General features: G+C 37.0%; 1 protein-coding gene across 3 annotated transcripts in view; it reads left to right on the top strand.

The window, feature by feature from the left end:
* Nucleotides 1-1,021: 1,021 nt before the first annotated feature.
* Nucleotides 1,022-23,432, top strand: part of LOC110454619 (tripartite motif-containing protein 2-like) — a 50,405-nt gene continuing 27,994 nt past the window's right edge. The window contains exons 1-2 of one of the 3 annotated variants that reach the window (XM_021504232.1): nucleotides 1,022-1,173; nucleotides 1,303-1,422. The gene's annotated coding sequence lies outside the window, so the exon portion shown is untranslated. Of the gene's footprint in view, nucleotides 1,423-15,083; nucleotides 15,150-23,432 lie in introns of those variants that run through there. The other 2 variants (XM_021504231.1, XM_021504234.1) reach the window with 2 other exon arrangements.

Below are 23,432 nucleotides of genomic sequence, written 5' to 3'. Positions count from 1 at the left end.
TTTTGATAGAATATATGAAAAATAAATCAGAATTGTTTTTTTTAATTTTTCCAACATGTTTCGTATCCGGAGTTGTATATCCACCAGATTAGTTAAGTAAACATTGAATATGATGTGTATAATACCTATACTGTACCTTTACTGAAACTATCATGGAACAAACTATCATATCCTCTGCAGTGCCTTTTAGACAACATGGCTTAAATCATCCCAGAATTCAAATAAGGTTGTTGTATGCGCCAACATGTCTCAGTATATTTGCTTATTAACCTGTAAATAAGTAATAAACGGAGTGCTTCCGAACGTCATAAATATGACAGCTCGCGCTCACGGTGGTAATTCCCACCGGCGACTCTGAAAGTTGTCTGAGAACAATTGATTTTGTCCTTTGATACTGTGTTTTCTCTTACAAAAGTACAATTTTAAAGTAAAATATATTCCTTATTAAGCATTTTATTTTATGCAGGTAGCATGCGCTCATGTCGACTGTCCGGGTTTCACGTAACAAAATGTGTAAAGCCCGGGATAATAACAAAAGATATATTTGTCTTCATGTAAAATAAAAGTAGGTCAGTGACACTCGTTAACAAGAGTGGGTTTGCCGTACAGCACGTGTGGCCGTGTGTGATTTACTATATAGACCTCTCTGTGTTGTAAGTAGGGTAAATCTACATAAGTCACAATTCATGTCAATAAGTCAGCATTTACATTCAGTCATCTCGCGTTACCTTTTAAAATAAATTCCTCAGACACGATCGAATAAAATCACAAATATTTTAATTAAGTTTTGCAAACAAAATGAGAAAATTAATCAAAGCATGAAATAACATGTAAACACGCAGGATAAACTTCTAACTTAAATATACACCAAGCTTATCAACACGATAGCTTCTTATAAAACAGGCTGGAGAATGCGGACCTTTAAACCAGGCACGGTTTTCATTTTATGAATAAATACTGAGAAGTGATATACTTGAGTGAGTTTTGGCGATATGCCCGTGCATGTTTGTACAGACATAGGTGGACCCGATTGTTCCGCGGAACAAAGTAGTCCCAGTACTAGTGTAAACTATTTTCTATTGATCGGTTTAAAGCTATCGAGACGTGTGATCGTAGACGTGGGTAGCGCTTTCATTTCGCCGCCTTATAACGGTGTAGTGGCTTTATACACAGGTGTGTACCGGTAATGTTTACAGGTAGATATACCACGTACATAGAATCGGAGACCTATAGCACTCGCAAGCATCTTTTATCATACAGTTTGTATATTATATACCGTCTTAAATCTTCATAACGTGACAGGTTGACTTAACCGGTTAGATCTACCCACGTGTGTCTCGGTGGATGAAAGTATACCTGTCCATTGGAATAGTGTAGCAGACCCTGTGTGATACGGAGGTGCATACAGCTCCACTATAACAGGTGAATATATTGCCAACAAGTAGATATAGCTCGTTTAATTAAGATTACTTGTTATTTGTTATTCATACCTTTAAATGTATATGTATATAATCCTACCAAATATTATCCTAACTAAAGTTTTCTCTGTATGAATAATGTATAGAGGATATGCTGATGTTAAAGCCGTTCAGAAACATTTAACCACCATACTATGGATGTCTTTGGATATGCAAACTAGGACATGTTATTTTACTTCAAGTAATCAATCAATATGAGGTGTATTCGAATGGGTGCTATCCCATGTTTACCTGAGAGAAGTTTATCATGATATGCGGATTAACAAAATGCAACTTAATGATGCGTTTAAATATATGCTAAATGAAGATAAATGTGAGACAATAAATCTGTTTACCGCCAGGTATCCGTTAAAATCACTCCACTGATTGATGCTGTTCCTGAAGAATCGTTAAACTCAAACACTTGTATCTACTAAAGCATTTATAAAGAAACGTTGAAATGTTTAATAATGCATTCTCTCCGAATGTTTTCCTCGGATTAACATATGAAGTACATATTGTGATATAGAAGTTTAGTGGACGCTCACGCTTGTAAATGAACGATTCGTTTATTTGTGACACTACTTTCATGAATAATACTAGATTTGAAGTCCATATTTGCAAATCAATAATCGTATCTGTTATCTTCTCTCCCAGTGTTTTCCTCGGATTAACATATGAAGTACATATTGTGATATAGAAGTTTAGTGGACGCTCACGCTTGTAAAGGAACGTTTCGTTCATGTGTGACACTACTTTAATGAATAATACTAGAATTGAAACCTTTATATTTGCAAATCCATAAGTGTATCTGCTATCGACCCATACTTTTGTCGACATCAATTTCAATTTCAACAAATTTTATTGACAATATAAGCATTAGTCAATAGGATCAGACATCAGACATAGCCTATCTAAGTCCTTTTGTCGACATACGACAATAGACAATTATTATACAGATATATATTATATATCAGACTATTATTGATGTATCATGTATTATACTACTTTTGTATAGGACCATTATTTACATCCGTCTTAACGCATGTCAAAGCACGTGTAATAATCGATACCATTACCTGCCCTGTGGACAAAGATAGTGACCATCAGCTGCGGACACCTTTAGCTTAAAGTCATATCAAGTTGAATTCAAAATTATGATATTTTGTTTATTCTGAAAGTCAGAAAAAAGTCGGAAAAGGCCCCCTTCAGGCCAATAAGAATATATGATCAGTGCATAGTAATGACATAAATGTTTTGAAAAATAGTTTCATTTAAGAGTTTTTTCTTATGTATGGTAACCTGACGATGCTTGTTTCAGATGTTCAATGCCCTTTGCTTTGTCCATCTCACCGATAAAACAATGAGTACTATTGTCCATCTACAAAAGTAGCTAACACACAGAGGGACAGTGCTTAAAGGGTCCCCTAGGCGGCGTTAGTACGTTAAATGATGAAATATTCATTAAAACAGGGCGACATTAAATGGAACTTGCTTTTATGACAATATGTCAATAATTGTTCAGTTGTAGCACAATGTCTCGAGGACGTTTTTGTTCCTTTTATCGTATATAAATCCCTTCTGGAGCACACAGTTTCACATCCAATTGAAAATGTAGATACTACAATCTTTTAGTTTCGGTTTAAAGAGTAGGTCTATGACATTCTTTTTGTTTTAGTTTAAAGAGTTGTCTTTTCATTGTAGTTTCTCCTCTTTAGTTCCGTTTGTATCAACCTCGCATTGCCCTAGTGTATTGTATACATCTGCCAAATCAATAGTCAGTTTAGTTAACAAACAGCAACAACAGAAACACTCCCAGGTTTGTTAAAACTCACATAAAGTGAAACGTTAATTAAACTGCCTCTATTATGAGACCTGCATCAAGAGTTTATATTTTAAAGCAAGTATTTCTGTTTTGAAGAAGAAAAGGTAAACTGCAATGTTCATATATATCATAAGCATCAAGCTAGTTGTGGAGTATGATCTTCAACAATTATTGGATGTAGAACAATGTGTCACTGCATCAGTACAAACTATTGAAACTGCATGGTTGCTTATAGATTCAAATTGAAAACAATATGAACTGAACAGAGAAGAGACATTGCAATGTCACGATGTCTCTATCACCACCTGTGAGATCTGTCACGATGTCTCCCGCAGACAAAGTCTTGACCTCTTAGCATCTAATGTCATGGTTCGTCTACGTCAGCAATCTCAGAGTGTCTTCTAACATAACATTAATGTAAAATCGGTATTTAAAATCTATATCCTAGCTCGGACTGAGAACTCCTCGTCATAAATATTGTCAGAAGACATTACCTGTATGTCCAAGGGCTACCTTGCTAATTGTAGACTCAGTGTAAACTCCATTATGACCGGTAGCGGTCTTGTGGATAAAGCTACATTCACGGCGTTCGTCAGTGTCGTATAGACGTGAACGGGGTGTTATTTAAACAGTATTCTGTCAGTGTTTGATTTCACAATGTTAAATATTATTTGTCGTTTTTGGTAAATGGTGTAAATGGAGTAAATGTTGCGCTGTTTTGTTCGTAAAGGTTACATTTGTCAATGATATAGAAGGTGTGTTCGGGGCAATGTTTGTGAATATGTTCATGCCATTTCGGAAGCCATAACTTCGACATGTGTGAAAAGCATTCAGTTCTAATTATTGTGGCTTTCTTTTGGTCTAGTTTGAATGGTTTGTAGTGTTCTTTGTAACCAAATAAACGTTATGTAATGTAAACTGGTGGTCTTACACGAAGGACAAGTAGCAATAATTTCATACTTTTATGTAGTGCTGTATTACCAGGAATGCTGATTAGAGGCACTGCCTGCGAATGTATATGAGTTACTATCTAGAAATATTACATTAAAATTCAAAGCTTTTCTTGACTTGGCCTGTTGCCCGATGTCATTACGTTTATCAATAACATATGTAAGGTATTCAATATACTTGTAGTATTATAAATGCCACAGAAAGTTCAATAATAATTTGTTAGCCGATATGTAGTTCTGATGACAATATAACTGAACGTCTATAATACATTGTACATCGATATAAGTTCCATCTGCATGCTGAACGAATGACGGTTATGAAAATCACCTTCGTGTTAAAGGATTGGCTATTTATCAAAGTATGTGGTTATGTATCAAAGCCTGGCAGACCTGGCTTTACTGTCATGTATCGAGACAGTTTAGTGAGGCAATAGAACGAAACACTTTTTATTCAAATTTGAGGAGATAGTCTAATTTGTTAATCCGATTCCCACACAGCAGATTAAGACTTCACGCTGTCGTCTGTTCTATGTGTGGCACAATCGAAACTAAACAGTACTGATGTCATAACAGTTCTTCTTCGCTAACTGATCTATGTCGGTTGTCAATACACCACTCAGCCGGCTTGTCACGTAGCTGTCTGACAATGGCAAATAATGTAATTTCGACAGTATATATTCGGATGTCTCCAAGTTCTTTTATAAAATAAAGAATGGGCATAGTTTAACTCGTTCACCCCTGAAATGTCAAAATGAACTATTCCAACCATTGAATTGGAGGAGTTCAAATGTGTCTTCAGGGTTGAACGAGTTAAAGCAATAAAGCCAACCGTGACATTCGAATGGTATTCTACTTTCAGACACCATTTCAAATAGAGTGTCGCCTTTGATGGCATGTGACAAAATATTCTAAATATTCATGGAAATATTTTAAAGCAATAAAGTTTGAAAGTGATTTCGGCGTGATCGGAAGCTTGCCAAACTTACCTGTATAATATATACAGGTGTGACACAGGATAGGACAAACCCATTCAAACATGCTCTCAAGGATCGAAAAGTACGCAATTACCATAAGCCGGACATCTAGGGGAAATATTTGACTGAATTACCCAACAGTGAAATCAAACTACAACTTCTTTTAAACCGTACGGTTATGTTTGGTAAAATAAATTTTGAGAATCACTCACCCAACTATAAGTATGTTATATTATTCTAGAAGTGTTCTTCGTGAAATGTAAAAGTATAATTTACGTCAACAAAAGAGAAACGTAACAATGAAATCGCTCCATAAATACTCAACAACGTATTGAGTACATTGTTCTATCGTATTGGGACTCTTTTGTGTAGGTGGTGAATCTCCTTTTGCCTACTCCTCGTGCTTTGTCCCGCGAAACCGTTTGTTTCATCTGTATTGAGAAAGCAGTGTAAATATTGGATAGAATTATATAGGCGGCACATTATTTGTCGGTGATTTTTGCCGGCAATGCTTGACGAGAATTAGACGAACGTAAATCGCATTGACTTATGTCACAAAGAGTTCTAGACTTTGGTTTGTAGTGTGTTAATTGTTCACAATAAATGTATTGGGAACGCAGCGTAAATGTTAGTCAGAATTATATCAACGGCGAATCGTTCTCAGTTATGTTTACAGGCGGTGCTCGTACATAATCAGAGAAAAGCTAATCGGATTGACTTGTATTAGAAAGACTGTACTTCCGGTTATAGGTTGTTTTTGTTTTCCAAGTTTAGAGGTTACAGTTTATCTGACAGAGCTTGACATCGAAGATGTTATGAACCTGTTTCTACTACCTCGAGATAAGTTAATACAGTTGTAAAAATTTAGTCTGAAAAACGGTACAATGTCAATCACTATTTTATAAAGTGCAGGTTTCAGGTCAGAGCTCCCTTTCTATCAATTAGTCAGTTAAGTAATATCCACTAACTCGAGATACATTTTTAATTGTTTAAATAATGATAAATATCAAAAGCGGTAGGATGTGCATCACTAGTTTATATAATTGTGGTGTCAGGTCAGAGCTCCCTTAATATCAATTAGTTATAAAATGGGTGTTATGTAAATCGAATTTGGGGTCAGCAAATGTAGAGGTACTCGAGCTGAATAAGACCGCACCTAACTGTAAACAGGTAGATGCGATAACAACAAACATGTATAAACTGTGGGATTTACGGCCGAAGTAGGTACGTGTATTGATTTATAATGTAGGGATTGTTTTACCTATAACTGCAATGGAGTCAGCATTGTCAGCTTGATTGAATGTTAACATCACGACATCATATCATGTCCGGCTCACGACTAAGAGCCTAGAGCACGCTTTAAACATATTTCCCTAACTTGGGCTTTTGTATTACGTCTTAAGTTAACGTAGATCCAAGGGTTTACGATTAAAAAATGTTTCCTAAATGCAATATGCTCAATTGATGCTAATACAGACAATATATATGTTGTTTATTAAAGTGTATAGCATTGAATGTTTTTTGTTGTATACTTACTCTAATAGTATAGCTTAAAGAAAACTTTCATTTGGCTCGAAACATTTTCTGTTTATGTATATATGTAGTCTAGTTTAAATTCAGATCTGAAATATTTAAGATGAAATGTTCGAGTCTTGGTAAGAAACACTCCAGCCTTTGTAGGTACAGACAGAATACCTTGGTTGTTCAGGTAGGGACCCGGGGACTAGACAATAATCGATATCATACAATTCCCCTTTGAACACTTGCTTGAATTCCATGCTGCTAAGATTTATGAACATGTGTGATTTCAAATTAAACACCAGGGAACTAGACGACACTTTTATTTGTCTCGGCAGGTGAGTAACGCTATTGAATTGTATGCTGCCTGTTTATTGATCGATGGCGAGAGCTGTGTAAATATTTGTATATTTGTGTATCCCACTTTTAACACAATAACATACAGTTACCTATGATGAATATCATTATCATTTCTGTAAATATTTTTCTCAACTAAATAGCAGGTTGGTAAAGTATATAAAAGTGTTTATGATATTTATGTATAACATGCTATTCATATGCGTTAACATGTTTCAAAAATGGATGTCAGTATTGACTTTCTCGCCAATCTCCAAAGATAATCAGCAGGTTTTCGTTATGGTGTAATTGTCATGTCCCACACTGTCAATATCTATACTTGCTCTGCAATGGTTCTAAGTGAACCTTCCAAAATGATAAACATTTCTTGGGGTATGATCACGATGATGCTCCATACACTACTGTAATGTCATAATTATGTCGCTGGCTGGCCGGTGCTGGTTGTTCAGTTTAATGAAACAAATGCTTCAGCTGTGAAGAACAATTACCCAGGTTATGTATAAATTCCTATTTTTGACTTATCCTAGTCTGTACGTGGTTAAGAGCTGTGGTATATGGTTACTATAACTCTCTGTTCAACCAAAGTGAATTATTTTCTGAACCTCATACATAGAATATAAAGAATACGGAACATAAAAGAAGCAAGTAGGGCGAGATTCTACGGCAGTTTTCGAATAAATGTTAATTTTGTTACAGGTTTCACGACATTTCTGTATGTAGCCACCTTTTCTTTCCTTCTCGTTGACGACAGTTTAGTTCCGATTTCGACCGTTCTTGCTCAGTTATAGACGTTTCATTACAGGTTCTGATGCTTGGGCGGAAGTTATCTAATGGAAGTTTGAAGATGAGGATGATTAATTTAAATCAAGACAATAACTATTACAAGTATGATTCTACTTTTAAGCATGGAACGTTACATTGTCCGTTTAAAACAGAACAATCAATTCTTAACATGTATTCTGTGTCCGCTAGGTCCTTTCCGTTGCCGTAGAATTGCTTAAGACAGTAAATGACAGTGTCCGTAATTTCTCGTCAATAATGTGTTGTCATGTTGATGATAATGTGTTGTCATGGTGATGACAGTACAACTAGAGAGTCAATGTTCTCAGCATATAAATACGCATTGTTATGGCGACCTGGTTGCGAGGCAGCACAGTGCGTAAAATTGCCAGTGTCTCATTATCAGGTCCGTATCTGCAAGCTAATTAACTTCCGGTATTCAGGTAACTGTAAATCATTTAATCCAATCAGTGATTAACTCTGATAATTAAATGCGGGACATGTGCGTCATTCTCATATCCGTATTTACCTATAGTCACAGTTGCATGGATATATATAAACAGTTATTGATAACGTTACGGAAATATTATGATATAAGTAACTAATTCATACTAACATCTGGCCATGTGCAGCCTTGAAAACGTGACGCGTTTGTATTTAAAAAATCGGTTAGGTGTTCGCATTAGTGTGGTATTAGTCTCTAATAATTGTAACGAAACACCTGGACGAAGTTTTATAATATGTATATTTTTAGGATTATATATCTTATTATTCACATACGATGACGTCATCGCTACGTTAATATAGCGTTAGCTCACAAGCACGTGTTTGTGACGTTATAACATTATTCCTTGTCTAATAGAACATTTTCAACGTACGTCATTCTCTAATTAAGTCTATTTTGTTAAACAGGTAAAGCTTGATTTATTTTACAACAATCATGAAACATTCTTGTTGACCCAGATGGAACCATGTAGGTAAGGGGGGTGGGGGGTGGGGGGGGGACACACAAAGAAAACTCACGTCGGGTAGTTGACCCAATTCCTGTTCACGTCTGATAGAGGAATTGTCAAGCATATATCACATAAATATCTTGAAGTCTGATTTGGTAAATATTTGGTACAACAAAACTTCACTACAGTACAATGAACTAACCAGTTTTTGTAGTTTCCATTGATACAATGATTGATCGTGACACGCATTTTGTGATGTAGAAGCATAACTTTATAATCTTAATTAAGTCACCCTTTTAAAGAAAACTGCACTGAAAACCCTGATTGATATTGACGCGTATGAATTCATTACAAGTGACCAGAGGTTGACCGGAAGACAATGCCCATTGATAAAGAGTATACTTATATATATATTATTAACTGTGGGGGTGTTATAAATAGATCACGTGTGTAATTGTTCAGTGATCTTAACAATAGATACTATACATGATCTTACTACAATATAGTTAGATATACCAGTTATATCTGTATTAATTATCAGAATAAAATTAACTTAATGTCAATATGAATAGATACGAATAGCCGTGCCAGCTACTCGCCCACAATGTACGTTTGGTGAAAGAACAGCACTTGATATCTATATTTCAGTATTAGCTCGTCTGCCTACAAGTCGTTGAAAAATATAAACGAGTCCTAGTTGTGTTTGTCCTTATATCAACATGTCTGTTTTTCTACCGTTGTATGAACGCCTTTTATTGACACACCGTAACCGTAGATCAGCAGAAGGCGATCCAGTAGTGCAAAAATGTCGTACTCAGGGACAAAGAACAAATGTTTTTTTTGCTACACTATAAAACACCGGTTTGTCTACGATTGCATTTTCCTGCGACAATACCATAAAGTTACTTTCCTTAAAAAACTCTATAACATTTACGTACATTAGAACAAGAATCAAACCCCAAAAACCAGCTCTATGAAAACTACGGCAGGACAATAACCACACTTTATGACAGTTACCAACATTAGGACCGTATTGGTTACCTCACTGCTAAACGCTGTGATACCTTCAGTAGAAGGATAATAGCTACTGTATTAACACACTTTATGACAGTTACAAACATTAGGACCGTATTGGTTACCTCACTGCCATACGCTGTGATACCTTCAGTAGAAGGATAATAGCTACTGTATTAACACACTTTATGACAGTTATCAACATTAGGACCGTATTGGTTACCTCACCGCTAAACGCTGTGATACCTTCAGTAGCAGGATAAAAGTTACTGTATTAACACACTTTATGACAGTTACCTACACTAGGACCGTATTGGTTACCTCACTGCCAAACGCTGGGATACCTTCAGTAGAAGGATAAAAGTTACTGTATTAACACACTTTATGACAGTTATCAACATTAGGACCGTATTGGTTACCTCACCGCTAAACGCTGTGATACCTTCAGTAGAAGGATAATAGCTACTGTATTAACACACTTTATGACAGTTACAAACATTAGGACCGTATTGGTTACCTCACTGCCAAAAGCTGTGATACCTTCAGTAGAACGATAATAGTTACTGTATTAACACACTTTATGACAGTTATCAACATTAGGACCGTATTGGTTACCTCACCGCTAAACGCTGTGATACCTTCAGTAGCAGGATAAAAGTTACTGTATTAACACACTTTATGACAGTTACAAACATTAGGACCGTATTGGTTACCTCACTGCCATACGCTGTGATACCTTCAGTAGAAGGATAATAGCTACTGTATTAACACACTTTATGACAGTTACAAACATTAGGACCGTATTGGTTACCTCACTGCTAAACGCTGTTATACCTTCAGTAGGACGATAACAGTTACTGTATTAACACACTTTATGACAGTTACCTACACTAGGACCGTATTGGTTACCTCACTGCCAAAAGCTGTGATACCTTCAGTAGAACGATAATAGTAACTGTATTAACACACTTTATGACAGTTACAAACATTAGGACCGTATTGGTTACCTCACTGCTAAACGCTGTTATACCTTCAGTAGGACGATAATAGTTACTGTATTAACACTCTTTATGACAGTTACCAAAATTAGGTCCGTATAGGTTACCTCACTGCCAAACGCTGTTATACCTTCAGTAGACCGATAATAGTTACTGTATTAACACACTTTATGACAGTTATCAACATTAGGACCGTATTGGTTACCTCACCGCTAAACGCTGTGATACCTTCAGTAGCAGGATAAAAGTTACTGTATTAACACACTTTATGACAGTTATCAACATTAGGACCGTATTGGTTACCTCACTGCTAAACGCTGTTATACCTTCAGTAGGACGATAACAGTTACTGTATTAACACACTTTATGACAGTTATCAACATTAGGACCGTATTGGTTACCTCACTGCCAAAAGCTGTGATACCTTCAGTAGAACGATAATAGTAACTGTATTAACACACTTTATGACAGTTACCAAAATTAGGACCGTGTAGGTTACCTCACTGCCAAACGCTGTGATACCTTCAGTAGGAGGATAATAGTTACTGTATTAACACACTTTATGACAGTTACAAACATTAGGACCGTATTGGTTACCTCACTGCCATACGCTGTGATACCTTCAGTAGAAGGATAAAAGTTACTGTATTAACACACTTTATGACAGTTATCAACATTAGGACCGTATTGGTTACCTCACTGCCAAACGCTGGGATACCTTCAGTAGAAGGATAAAAGTTACTGTATTAACACACTTTATGACAGTTACAAACATTAGGACCGTATTGGTTACCTCACTGCCATACGCTGTGATACCTTCAGTAGAAGGATAATAGCTACTGTATTAACACACTTTATGACAGTTATCAACATTAGGACCGTATTGGTTACCTCACTGCCAAACGCTGTGATACCTTCAGTAGAACGATAAAAGTTACTGTATTAACACACTTTATGACAGTTACAAACATTAGGACCGTATTGGTTACCTCACTGCCAAACGCTGTGATACCTTCAGTAGAACGATAAAAGTTACTGTATTAACACACTTTCTGACAGTTACCAACATTAGGACCGTATTGGTTACCTCACTGCTAAACGCTGTTATACCTTCAGTAGGACGATAAAAGTTACTGTATTAACACACTTTATGACAGTTACCAACACTAGGACCGTATTGGTTACCTCACTGCTAAACGCTGTTATACCTTCAGTAGGACGATAATAGTTACTGTATTAACACTCTTTATGACAGTTACCAAAATTAGGACCGTATAGGTTACCTCACTGCCAAACGCTGTGCTGCCTTCAATAGAACGATAATAGTAACTGTATTAACACACTTTATGATTGTTACCAACATTAGGACGTATTGGTTACCTCACTGTCAAACGCTGTGATACCTTCAATAGAACGATAATAGTTACTGTATTAACTCACTTTATGACAGTTACCAACATTATGACCGTATTGGTTACCTCACTGCCAAACGCTGCGATACCTTCAGTAGAACGATAATAGGTACTGTATTAACACACTTTATGACACTTACCAACATTAGGACCGTATTGGTAACCTCACTGCCAAACGCTGTTATACCTTCAGTAGAACGATAATCGCTACTGTATTAACACACTTTATGACCGTTACCAACATTAGGACCGTATTGGCTACCTCACTGCCAAACGCTGTGATACCGTCAGTAGAACTATAATAGCTACTTTATTAACACACTTTATGACAGTTATCAACATTAGGACCGTATTGGTTATCTCACTGCCAAACGCTGTGATACCTTTAGTAGAACGATAATAGTAACTGTATTAACACACTTTATGACAGTAGTTACCAACATTAGGACCGTATAGGTTACCTCACTGCCAAACGCTGCGATACCTTCAGTAGAACGATAATCGTAACTGTATTAACACACTTTATGATTGTTACCAACATTAGGACGTATTGGTTACCTCACTGTCAAACGCTGTGATACCTTCAATAGAACGATAATAGTTACTGTATTAACACACTTTAGGACAGTTACCAACATTAGGACCGTTTTGGTTACCTCACTGCCAAACGCTGCGATACCTTCAGTAGAACGATAATCGTAACTGTATTAACACACTTTATGATTGTTACCAACATTAGGACGTATTGGTTACCTCACTGCCAACCGCTGTGATACCTTCAGTAGAACGATAACAGTTACTGTATTAACACACTTTATGACCGTTACCAACATTAGGACCGTATTGGTAACCTCACTGCCAAACGCTGTTATACCTTCAGTAGAACGATAATCGCTACTGTATTAACACACTTTATGACCGTTACCAACATTAGGACCGTATTTGTTACCTCACTGCCAAACGCTGTTATACCTTCAGTAGAACGATAATCGTAACTGTATTAACACACTTTATGACAGTCACCAACATTAGGACCGTATTGGTTACCTCACTGCTAAACGCTGGTATACCTTCAGTAGGACGATAATAGTTACTGTATTAACACACTTTATGACAGTTACCAACATTAGGACCGTATAGGTTACCTCACTGACAAACGCTGTGATACCTTCAGTAGAACGATAATAGCTACTGTATTAACACACTTTATGACAGTTACCAAAATTAGGACCGTATTGGTAACCTCACTGCCAAACGCTGTGATACCTTCAGTAGGACGATAATAGTTACTGTATTAACACACTTTATGACAGTTACCAAAATTAGGACCGTATTGGTAACCTCACTGCCAAACGCTGTGATACCTTCAGTAGGACGATAATAGTTACTGTATTAACACACTTTATGACAGTTACCAACATTAGGACCGTATAGGTTACCTCACTGCCAAACGCTGTGATACCTTCAGCAGAACGATAATAGCTACTGTATTAACACACTTTATGACAGTTACCAACACTAGGACCGTATTGGTTACCTCACTGCCAAACGCTGTGCTGCCTTCAATAGAACGATAATAGTAACTGTATTAACACACTTTATGACATTTACCTACAGTTTTACTATATATCTACCTCGCTATTTATTATATTTAGCTAGATTTAATGATCAAGAGACCACGAACATTCGCGGAAACTAGAGGTGTATTCGAGGCTGCAAAATGGTTTTGACGTAACATAAATATTACTGCGGACCTCCCTGCAAAGCTGACATATTTTGCATGTGTCCTTTGCTGTTTTGTTTTCGGACATAAATGTTAAAATTAATCTGATGTTTCCAATTTTATTCCTAGACCGTTATTGCTGAAACCATCTTCATGCAGAATTTCATTGAATGAGAATGTCATTGGCAAATATGAACCTAGAATACTTTATCCGAAAACAAGGGTCATAGGATAGAATCTAGGTTAAAGCACGAGAACGTGTTCATTGACATTGGTCCTGGTGTCACTGACATCCCGTCCTCTGGTCCTGGTGTCACTGACATCCCGTCCTCTGCCCCGACCAGGTGAGGTACATGTACCATGTAGGGATATACACACAAATTTGAAAGGTCAACATAAAGCCGTAATTTCTTTATGTGATAAACGAGTTTCTAGTATGATATGAAGTGATATGTATATATTTTTTGAGTGGTGTGATACACATACCGATATGTCGAATGTTGACTTCCGTGTTTAAAAATCAATATCGGTGATCAATATTGGATAAAAATCAATATTGTTGTAGTAGAGTGACGGCCCACTCCGTGATCTAGATAACATGGTTTAAAATAATGTACAAACATGTGGCAGATATGTTAGTACTCTGCGTACCTTGTTTACGACGAACTGTGACACGCATCTGTCCTACCATTGTGTATGACAGGAACCCTATGCTACATCTGTTGTTTAAAAGAACAATGCATTGTTTTGTAAATTCCACGCATGTTTCTGACATTATGTTCATCTTAAAAAAGTACCAAGAAATTTAAAGCTTTAAAGAATGAGCGGAATCAATTGTCGCCAGGAACATTGAACGACTTTGTTTAAAATTCAAAAATTGTTTATAGTATGCATTGTTTATTGAAAAACAATGAGTACGCATATTTGGACTAACCTACCTTTATATGTAGGTAACTGGCAAGTCTCAAAATACATAGGCTATTGGACCAACCTTCAAAAGCAGCATTTACCTGACTAGTACAATGTTTGGTTTGTTCGTTTGGTTTGCAGAACCTGGTTGTAATGCATGCGTTAAAAGGCGTGATTGTGGGAACCTTGGTTTATAAAGTACGATTAGCATCACAGACGTAGAGAAGTCGGATATGAGGGCAAGGGCTTAGGGAAACTTCGTACATGTACTACGTAACGGTAAGGTACTTATGTTTAAAGTGATCCTCTTAAATACGTAACTAAAAACTAGGCTGAATGTTTTATGTAAATCAGAGAGAATTCAAAGGATTTCAGTATTGTATATTGTATATGTGCCGATTAAGTAAAGTAATATTATACAGGATCCGTTACCTAAACTTACAAGTCATATATTACACGACGAGGCGCGTTTGATTGCATAATATAAGTTCATAGTGTTACATCGTTAGCTAAACTTACAAGTAGGATATTATTACAAGTAACACACAGCATGATAGTTGCGGTTCGTTGCACAACATACGTACATATTGTTATATTTAGAGTTATTAATAGTATATATACATGTAAGTACTATTATAAGTTATCAATTGTAGATATGCATGTAAATAGTAGTATTAGTAATCAGTTGTATATATACACGTAATAACTATTTAGTAACCAATTGTATATATATACATGAAGGCACTATCAATAGTTATAAATTGTATATATACGTAAGTACTATCATGAGTTGTCCAGTATATTTAAGCATTGAACTGTTACCAGATGCAGTATACAGTCGATATGAATGCAATTTGGGTGACAGATAAATAGAATATCGCCCGTTAGGTGTCGACCTCCACCAGTAAAGTCGGCCATTTGTGGGTATAACCCCACCCGGAGGTACATCGAGAATCTAAAGTTAAGCCGGTCATTTGTAGGTGTCGACCTCCACCAGTAAAGTCGGCCTATTGTGGGTATAACCCCACCCGGAGGTACATGGAGATTCTAGAGTTAAGCCGGTCATTTGTAGGTGTCGACCTCCACCAGTAAAGTCGGCCATTTGTGGGTATAACCCCACACGGAGGTACATGGAGAATCTAGAGTTAAGCCGGTTATTTGTAGGTGTCGACCTCCACCAGTAAAGTCGGCCATTTGTGGGTACAACCCCACCTGGAGGTACATGGAGAATCTAGAGTTAAGTCGGTCATTTGTAGGTGTCGACCTCCACCAGTATAGTCGGCCATTTGCGGGTATAATCCCACCCGGAGGTACATGGAGAATCTAGAGTTAAGCCGGTCATTTGTAGGTGTCGACCTCCACCAGTAAGGTCGGCCATTTGTGGGTATAACCTCACCCGGAGGTACATGGAGAATAAAGAGTTAAGCCGGTCATTTGTAGGCACGCCAGACCCCAGGGGAACAGTTCGGCTCCGTAATTGATGAAATCTTTCTTTATGGTCAAATAATCTTTCATACCTCAGGTATCAGTCAACAAATACTGGTTACTTTACTCGTTGAAACTGTATATGACAAGCATTTAATGAATAAGTGAAAAGCGGAATCGGTCTTTTTTTCGAATGTCATCAGATTCAACTACCTCTTAATGATACAATTGGTCACATGACCCTCGTAAAACAATCGCCCGTATCAAACGACATCAGCGTGATGCCATGATTTACGAGAATTTAACACCCGACAACAGATATGTATATTGTTTCAGATAGAAATGAAATTCTTTTTCGAAATACGAAAATACTAAGGGCAATATGGCAGACATGTTGACTAAATGGGTCTCGAGAATGTGGCGTTGTCTGAGCTACCGACTCTAGTTGCAACCTTTGAGTGTTGGCAGATGACTGAGTCTCTTCGTGTTTGTAGACACATGTATCACAGATACTCACCATTTGTAAGCAGCCATGACCCCCGGATGACAGTTGAACGACATAATAGCAGCGATTCTTATTTATGGGCACGTAATGGATTGGAAATACACGTTATTAGGATGCGATTATGTCACTACCTGTAGGCATTCTATTACAGACGATGTTATGCAAACATCCGCAAGCAATACATTCTTGAATGGTGCTGTTTTTTCGTAGTTTACATAAGTAGGATGTGTTGGATGCTGAAATGCTATACTAAATTGTCAACTATCCAATGGTATTAAACTGCCATATTGTCGGCACTCTCCGACAGTAGGTTAAAGACAATCGTTGTACATGCATTGCACCTAACCATCTTACGGTTTCATTAGTGAACAATAGCTTTGTGTTTATTGAAGCATTGTTTTACAATGTAAATAGCAGGCTTGTGTGTTTTAGGCGTTATTTGCATCTGAAATGTTCGCTGAATCATAATCTCTATTAAATAACTGTATAACGAACTCAAGCCACCTATCTTTAAAATCGACACACAGGGAATCACGGTAAGATGTCAATACCAAATGAGGTCTTTTTAACAAGGAATGTCTAACACTTTCGACAATAAATTGAATGCTCGTCTGCAAATGCTAGCGAACACTGAAGAAACAACGTTCATTGGACTTTTACAACCGTTGATTCTTCCCGTCATGTGTAATCTGTTTATCGTCACGTTTGTATCAAAGCACGTCTTGATACCTGGTAAAGGAAGATCCGATTTGTTTTCTGCGTTTACGTTCACAAACTATTCACACTGTTGCCTTCAATATCTTATAACTACAAGATAAAACCATTTCCTGATTCCAAATATAATCTTGACACATTCAGGTTTCGAATTCGGGGTTAAAATCATCTTACGTTAATCTATTTCTGAGCAGGCTGTTAACCAGAAAGTCCGAATGGAAACACATCCGCTGTACGTTATCACGAGGAAACACCATAGTGAACCCCGGTGATTAATTCTTGTAGATCAATATTCCGTAGAGCACGTTTTATTATCATACCCAGAGTTTGTTGCACATTAAGTACACAGGTCCTGATTCCTGTACAAACAAAGCAATGTCTCCGGCTACCGCCTGCGTAGCAGCATAAATTATGTGAGGGAAAGTTTCACGAAAAAAGAGGGACTGTTCACTGATGACAATTTCAGTATTCAATTATATATGTGTAAAGGAGCATATATCTGATTGACAACGTGATATATAGGAATTTAAATCATATATTTACAATATGTACTTATATTTATACCTTATCATATAGTTGTTACTGATCTAAACATCAGTGTCCCGAAGTATTTTGTGGTATTGTAGTGTCGGTATAGTCAGTATGAGCGAAATTTCTGGAACAGCCTCACGTCACCTAGATGTTTGCTTCTTACAATGATCCAGGCTAACTATGTTATCTAATGTTGTCTTTACGTACAATGATCCACGCTAACCATGTTACCTAATGTTGTCTTTTCGTATTGAATTTCAGTTCGAATTTAACATTGTGATTTGACGTTAAAGGTATTTTTTTACAATTTTATTGTAAATATTACAGAATACAATGTCCTTTTAAAGACACTTCTGTGCACATTCCTGCACTATACATATAGTTCTACCTTTAAGACATTGCTCAGAGTACATGCCTATTCTGTCCTTTCTGTTAGGGGTAGAGATCCGCGTGTTCCTGCATAAAACACGTCATAAATAACCCCGAGGTTGACAGAAAATCAATAGTTACATGTTGGTTATTGCTTTCTGTCTCACCTGTTCGCCAGGTAGCGCAAACTTGATTAGTTATCGTTTTGTTCGCCTTAACCTGTCTATCGATCGTATCCTATTTTAAACATATATTTACAGAAATATTGCTGACAAGTCAGCGCCTTGGCAAATTTTCTACATCCGTAAAGTTACAACCTTTAAATTGGATATTTTTTACGAAAATCAAGCTGAATTAATTTCGTTGTTTAAAGCTAGCCTATGTGTATCCCACAAAATGCCGTTATATTACGCAGTCAGCACTTCACACAGTAGCTGGAATGGGTCAGGCGATACGAGAATTTATACATTTCATTTGCGAATTGACGGTTCTCAAATACGTGTAAAAAATGACGTACAAATCATAATTAATCGTCAAGGCGTCTTGGGAGTGGTAAACCTGTTTACTCTGCAGTAGAGGTAAACATTGCAATTTGTCAATTATAATCTGCATTCTTGGAGATACATAACTCGATAGATATGTATGCGTCTGTCTTTCCAGCGTATGTCCGGATGGAAATTGGCTCGATGACAATTCGCTTGCCCTGTGTAGTTTACCTATCTTTAAACAGGTACTTGTCCATACCGTGAGGTATAAACAATTCATAACTATTGTCTATAATGATATTAACGAATTAAAACAAATCAATTATTGATTTGTTAATAAATGAGTTGTAGAAATCCCATTGTAAATAGAGTTCCTAACCTTATAAATTGTCTTAACCCATTCACCCCTGAAGGCACATTTGAACTCTTCCCATTCAAAGGATGGAATAGTTCATTATGAAATGTCAGGGGTAAATGAGTTAACATTATAAAATAAGGGGTTCAGCACATGCAGCCTCCACTCCCTGAGATGTTCATTCATTTTGCACACGCTCTTTGACGAGTTAAGCCTTGTGCTTCAAAGCAGTGCTGAACTTACTTAATCAATTAAAAGCATCAAACCCAGTGCATAAACGGTGATTTGTGTCATTAACCACTGGTTGAGACAGACAAGCTAGCATGTATGAACATGTCTACTATCTGATGCTGTCAAACAATAGGCTTTTTTTCGCAAGTTGCTGTTGACAAATCGAAGACGCTAGGTCAATACTTACAAAAAGCGAAGTGGAGCTCGGAGTATTTGCAAAATGTGGAAGAGGTGTCAAAACTCGGTCTTAATGAACCTGTTTGCTGGTACTTAAATGTGTTCACGGTCTTTGGACTTTGTGAGAGTGTTCCACTGCTGCTTGTAAAAAATGGGTATGATTAGGGGTACAGGTTGGGTTGATCTGTTCTTCGATTGACATTATTTTCAAATTGTGCCGTTCTGATGAAAAGACGTGAAAAGTTCAATAAAGAGAAGGTGTGAGGTAAGTTTCAATCATGTTGGTCTCTGTAACCTAATTATAAACAACACGTGAAGTGATGAAATCGCTGCCTCGCTAACGATGTATATTTGTACTAAAATGTTGTCAATGAAAACTAGCAAGAAATCATTATTTAACGAATATTTGTATGGTGTTAAAGTCTTCGCAACGCCTTATAAGGACGTTTGAACATAAAAGTACCCTAGGAAATAAGTCCGAAAAGAAAGAGTAGGGAAGGGATGACAACGATAGAGATCCCAAGTGTGTGAATGGGGACAGCGGTTACATGTTGGTTTCTCCAATTTTCTATTCCGTCTTTGCGTATTGCAGAGTTATCTTCTCTTTGGAGCAAATATTGATTGTTACGTCACTTGTTTGTGAGAGTAACGTCATCAATTTTTGAGAAAACGACGTAATTTTCTCACACAGACCAATGACGTAACAATCAATACCTGCTCCCAGGAGTAGATAACTCTGCAATACGCAAAGACGGAATAAGCAGAAGACAGAGAGGGAAGCCTGATATGCTGCCGGGGGCCTGATATTACTTGTTTTTCTTACGATAATACGCAGTGGGAAACAGCAGGCCTGTCCTTTCCGTCCAACCTACAGGGGTGCACACGCATTCATAATAAATGTTTTTTGGCCTATATAACTTAGCGAAAATGTTTATTAGGACAGACGTCAGATATTTACTGAGGTGTTAAGTTGCCGCGCGTGTTACATGAAATCCTATCCAAGAATGCAATTGTATAATTGGATGTGGGATCAAATTACTACTATAGAAGGGTCAACGAAATTAAAACTTTTTCTCCACAAAACACGAAAGGTTATTATTCAATTTTGTCACGGGTCAAGGAAATTATCATTTTTTCCGGATCAGTGTAAATGTCGATATATGATCACTTAACATGACTCTGACAATTAAATCATTATTATATCACACACGGTACGTCACAACACTGAAATTAGTAAAGTCACAAAAGTTAATAGTCAGCTTATTTCTATTTTTCTCTTTTTTTCTAGTTTGCCTGAACACTTAGTTTATCATACTTAAGCCATTTAAATAATTACTTTCCCTCTTAATACTTATACCATTATTCTGTTTAAGAGTTTGTACTTATGAAATTGTCATCACTTTTCAGTTTAATTCACGTGACTCGGGCAATTATAATTCCATTAGACATTGCTCACTACACTGTGAATATTAAATTGAATATGATAGCGTCATAAGTCATACGTGCTATTATATAGATATAGTGTTTTAGTAGAAATTATCCTGAAGGCCCAATATTTTAGAATTATTCTTTTCACAAATATCATCCACATACACTGACTGATGCCCTAATTAATATCAATTGTCAATTTTCTTGACACGACAGAATTAAACGTTGTTAGGTTCATTGCACAGTATGGTACCATTTTGATATGTCTTGACTACACTAAATTAAAAAGAAACCATAGCTATTTTGAGATTTTTTTCCCAATTTGATGAAAAGGTAATTAGAAATAAGACTCGCTGATACAACTTTATTCTGGTCAGATGTTACTTATACTTACTTTATATTGAAAAGACACCGGTCTAAATATTTACACTTAATTTAGCCACCTCTTTTTCTGGAACTACAGCAGTTTAGACCATTTTTGTTTTCCAGCTATTTAGTATCTACCTCGTAGATGAATCACGGAAGGACAAAACAGCGTAATCAATCTGTAATCAGTCTCTGGCATTCTGTATCTAACACCAGATTTAATGTAGGTGCATTCACACTGGTGTGTTATGGTCATCTGAATATAACACTAACTTTATATTAATGATATGTCGGTCTGGATACTCACATTAACTCATTCACTCCTAAAATTACATTTGAACTCTTCCAATTCAAAGGTTGGAATGGTTCATTATGAAACTTTAGACTAATGATCATGGGATATCGTTGTGTATGGTGCTTGCTTCCACTTTCATACATTTCTACCGCCGTTAATGTAATCAAGCGAATTAAAATATTTCTCATGTTTGTGTAGCCAACACACTCGTGTAAAAACTTGTAAAAAACCCTGTCGGCATTTAAACTGGCACCGTAATTTAAAATTCATTTTCACTTGCGAAATTTGAAATGTATCAATAGCCTTCCTTTTAGCACTTAACTTGTATATGTCGAGGTTAATTTTAGGAGAGTACCCCATGCTAGCATGGTCTGTAATGGCTGTGTATGCTAGCATGGTCTGTAATGACTGTGTATGCTAGCATGGTCTGTAATTGCTGTGTATGCTAGCATGATCTGTAATGGCTGTGTAGGCTAGCATGGTCTGTAATTGCTGTTTATACTAGCATGGTCTGTAATGACTGTGTATGCTAGCATGGTCTGTAATTGCTGTGTATGCTAGCATGGTCTGTAATGGCTGTGAATGCTAGTATGGTCTGTAATGGCTGTGTAGGCTAGCATGGTCTGTAATGGCTGGGTATGCTAGCATGGTCTGTAATGGCTGTGTATGCTAGTATGGTCTGTAATGGCTGGGTAGGCTAGCATGGTCTGTAATGGCTGTGTAGGCTAGCTTGGTCTGTAATGGCTGTGTAGGCTAGCATGGTCTGTAAGGGCTGTGTAGGCTAGCATGGTCTGTAATGACTGTGTATGCTAGCATGGTTTGTAATGGCTGTGTAGGCTAGCATGGTCTGTAAGGGCTGTGTAGGCTAGCATGGTCTGTAATGACTGTGTATGCTAGCATGGTCTGTAATTGCTGTGTATGCTAGCATGGTCTGTAATGGCTGTGTAGGCTAGCTTGGTCTGTAATGGCTGTGTAGGCTAGCATGGTCTGTAAAGGCGGACTTGTTGTATTGTTTTTCTGGTGTGTAAACTTGCTGTTTAAGGGTTTCAATGTCTTTAAGACGTGTCCCAAATATCCGGCCAGTTTCCCCGATACAGATGCATTTGTATGTGCAAGGTTCCAGATGTTACATAATTTGGTTAAGCACTTCAATCTTTACCGAATGAACTAATGGCTGTTTGATGGTGTTGTGTGGACACGATGACGTAATGTTTGTATAACACTTCTAAAAATACGTCAGTCACCCCTTTTACAGTATGGCCTAGTCCACGACACAATTTTAACATACAAGAATGCTTTATGAAAAGTTCTTTTAACACAACCAATTCTATTTTCTATGTGACGTTTCGATGACTAGGGTTCACTGTGACAGTGTACATATCGTACTAGTCATCGAAACGTCACATAGAAAATAGAATTGGTTGTGTAAAAAGAAATTTTCATCATCCATACTTACCAACCTGAAGAAAATGTTTAGAAATGTACAAGAATGCTATTTGGACGAAATGTCTCGATATCATTCTGACATCTGACTCTACTGACTCGGCACATTGTGGCTTAGTGAGTTGTTTCCAGCGGTTTCGATTCGAGATACTGGTCATTTATACACTTCACTTGACAAAGGAAGCAGATATGTTCAAAAGCTCTCAAAACAACTTTTCACAATTTTTGTTTGTGTTCA

This window comes from Mizuhopecten yessoensis, unplaced genomic scaffold (genome assembly GCF_002113885.1).
Source record: "Mizuhopecten yessoensis strain PY_sf001 unplaced genomic scaffold, ASM211388v2 scaffold7953, whole genome shotgun sequence".
NCBI classification, from domain to species: domain Eukaryota; kingdom Metazoa; phylum Mollusca; class Bivalvia; order Pectinida; family Pectinidae; genus Mizuhopecten; species Mizuhopecten yessoensis.
Note: the sequence above shows the minus strand (reverse complement) of the source record. Positions and strands in the feature narration are given on the sequence as shown.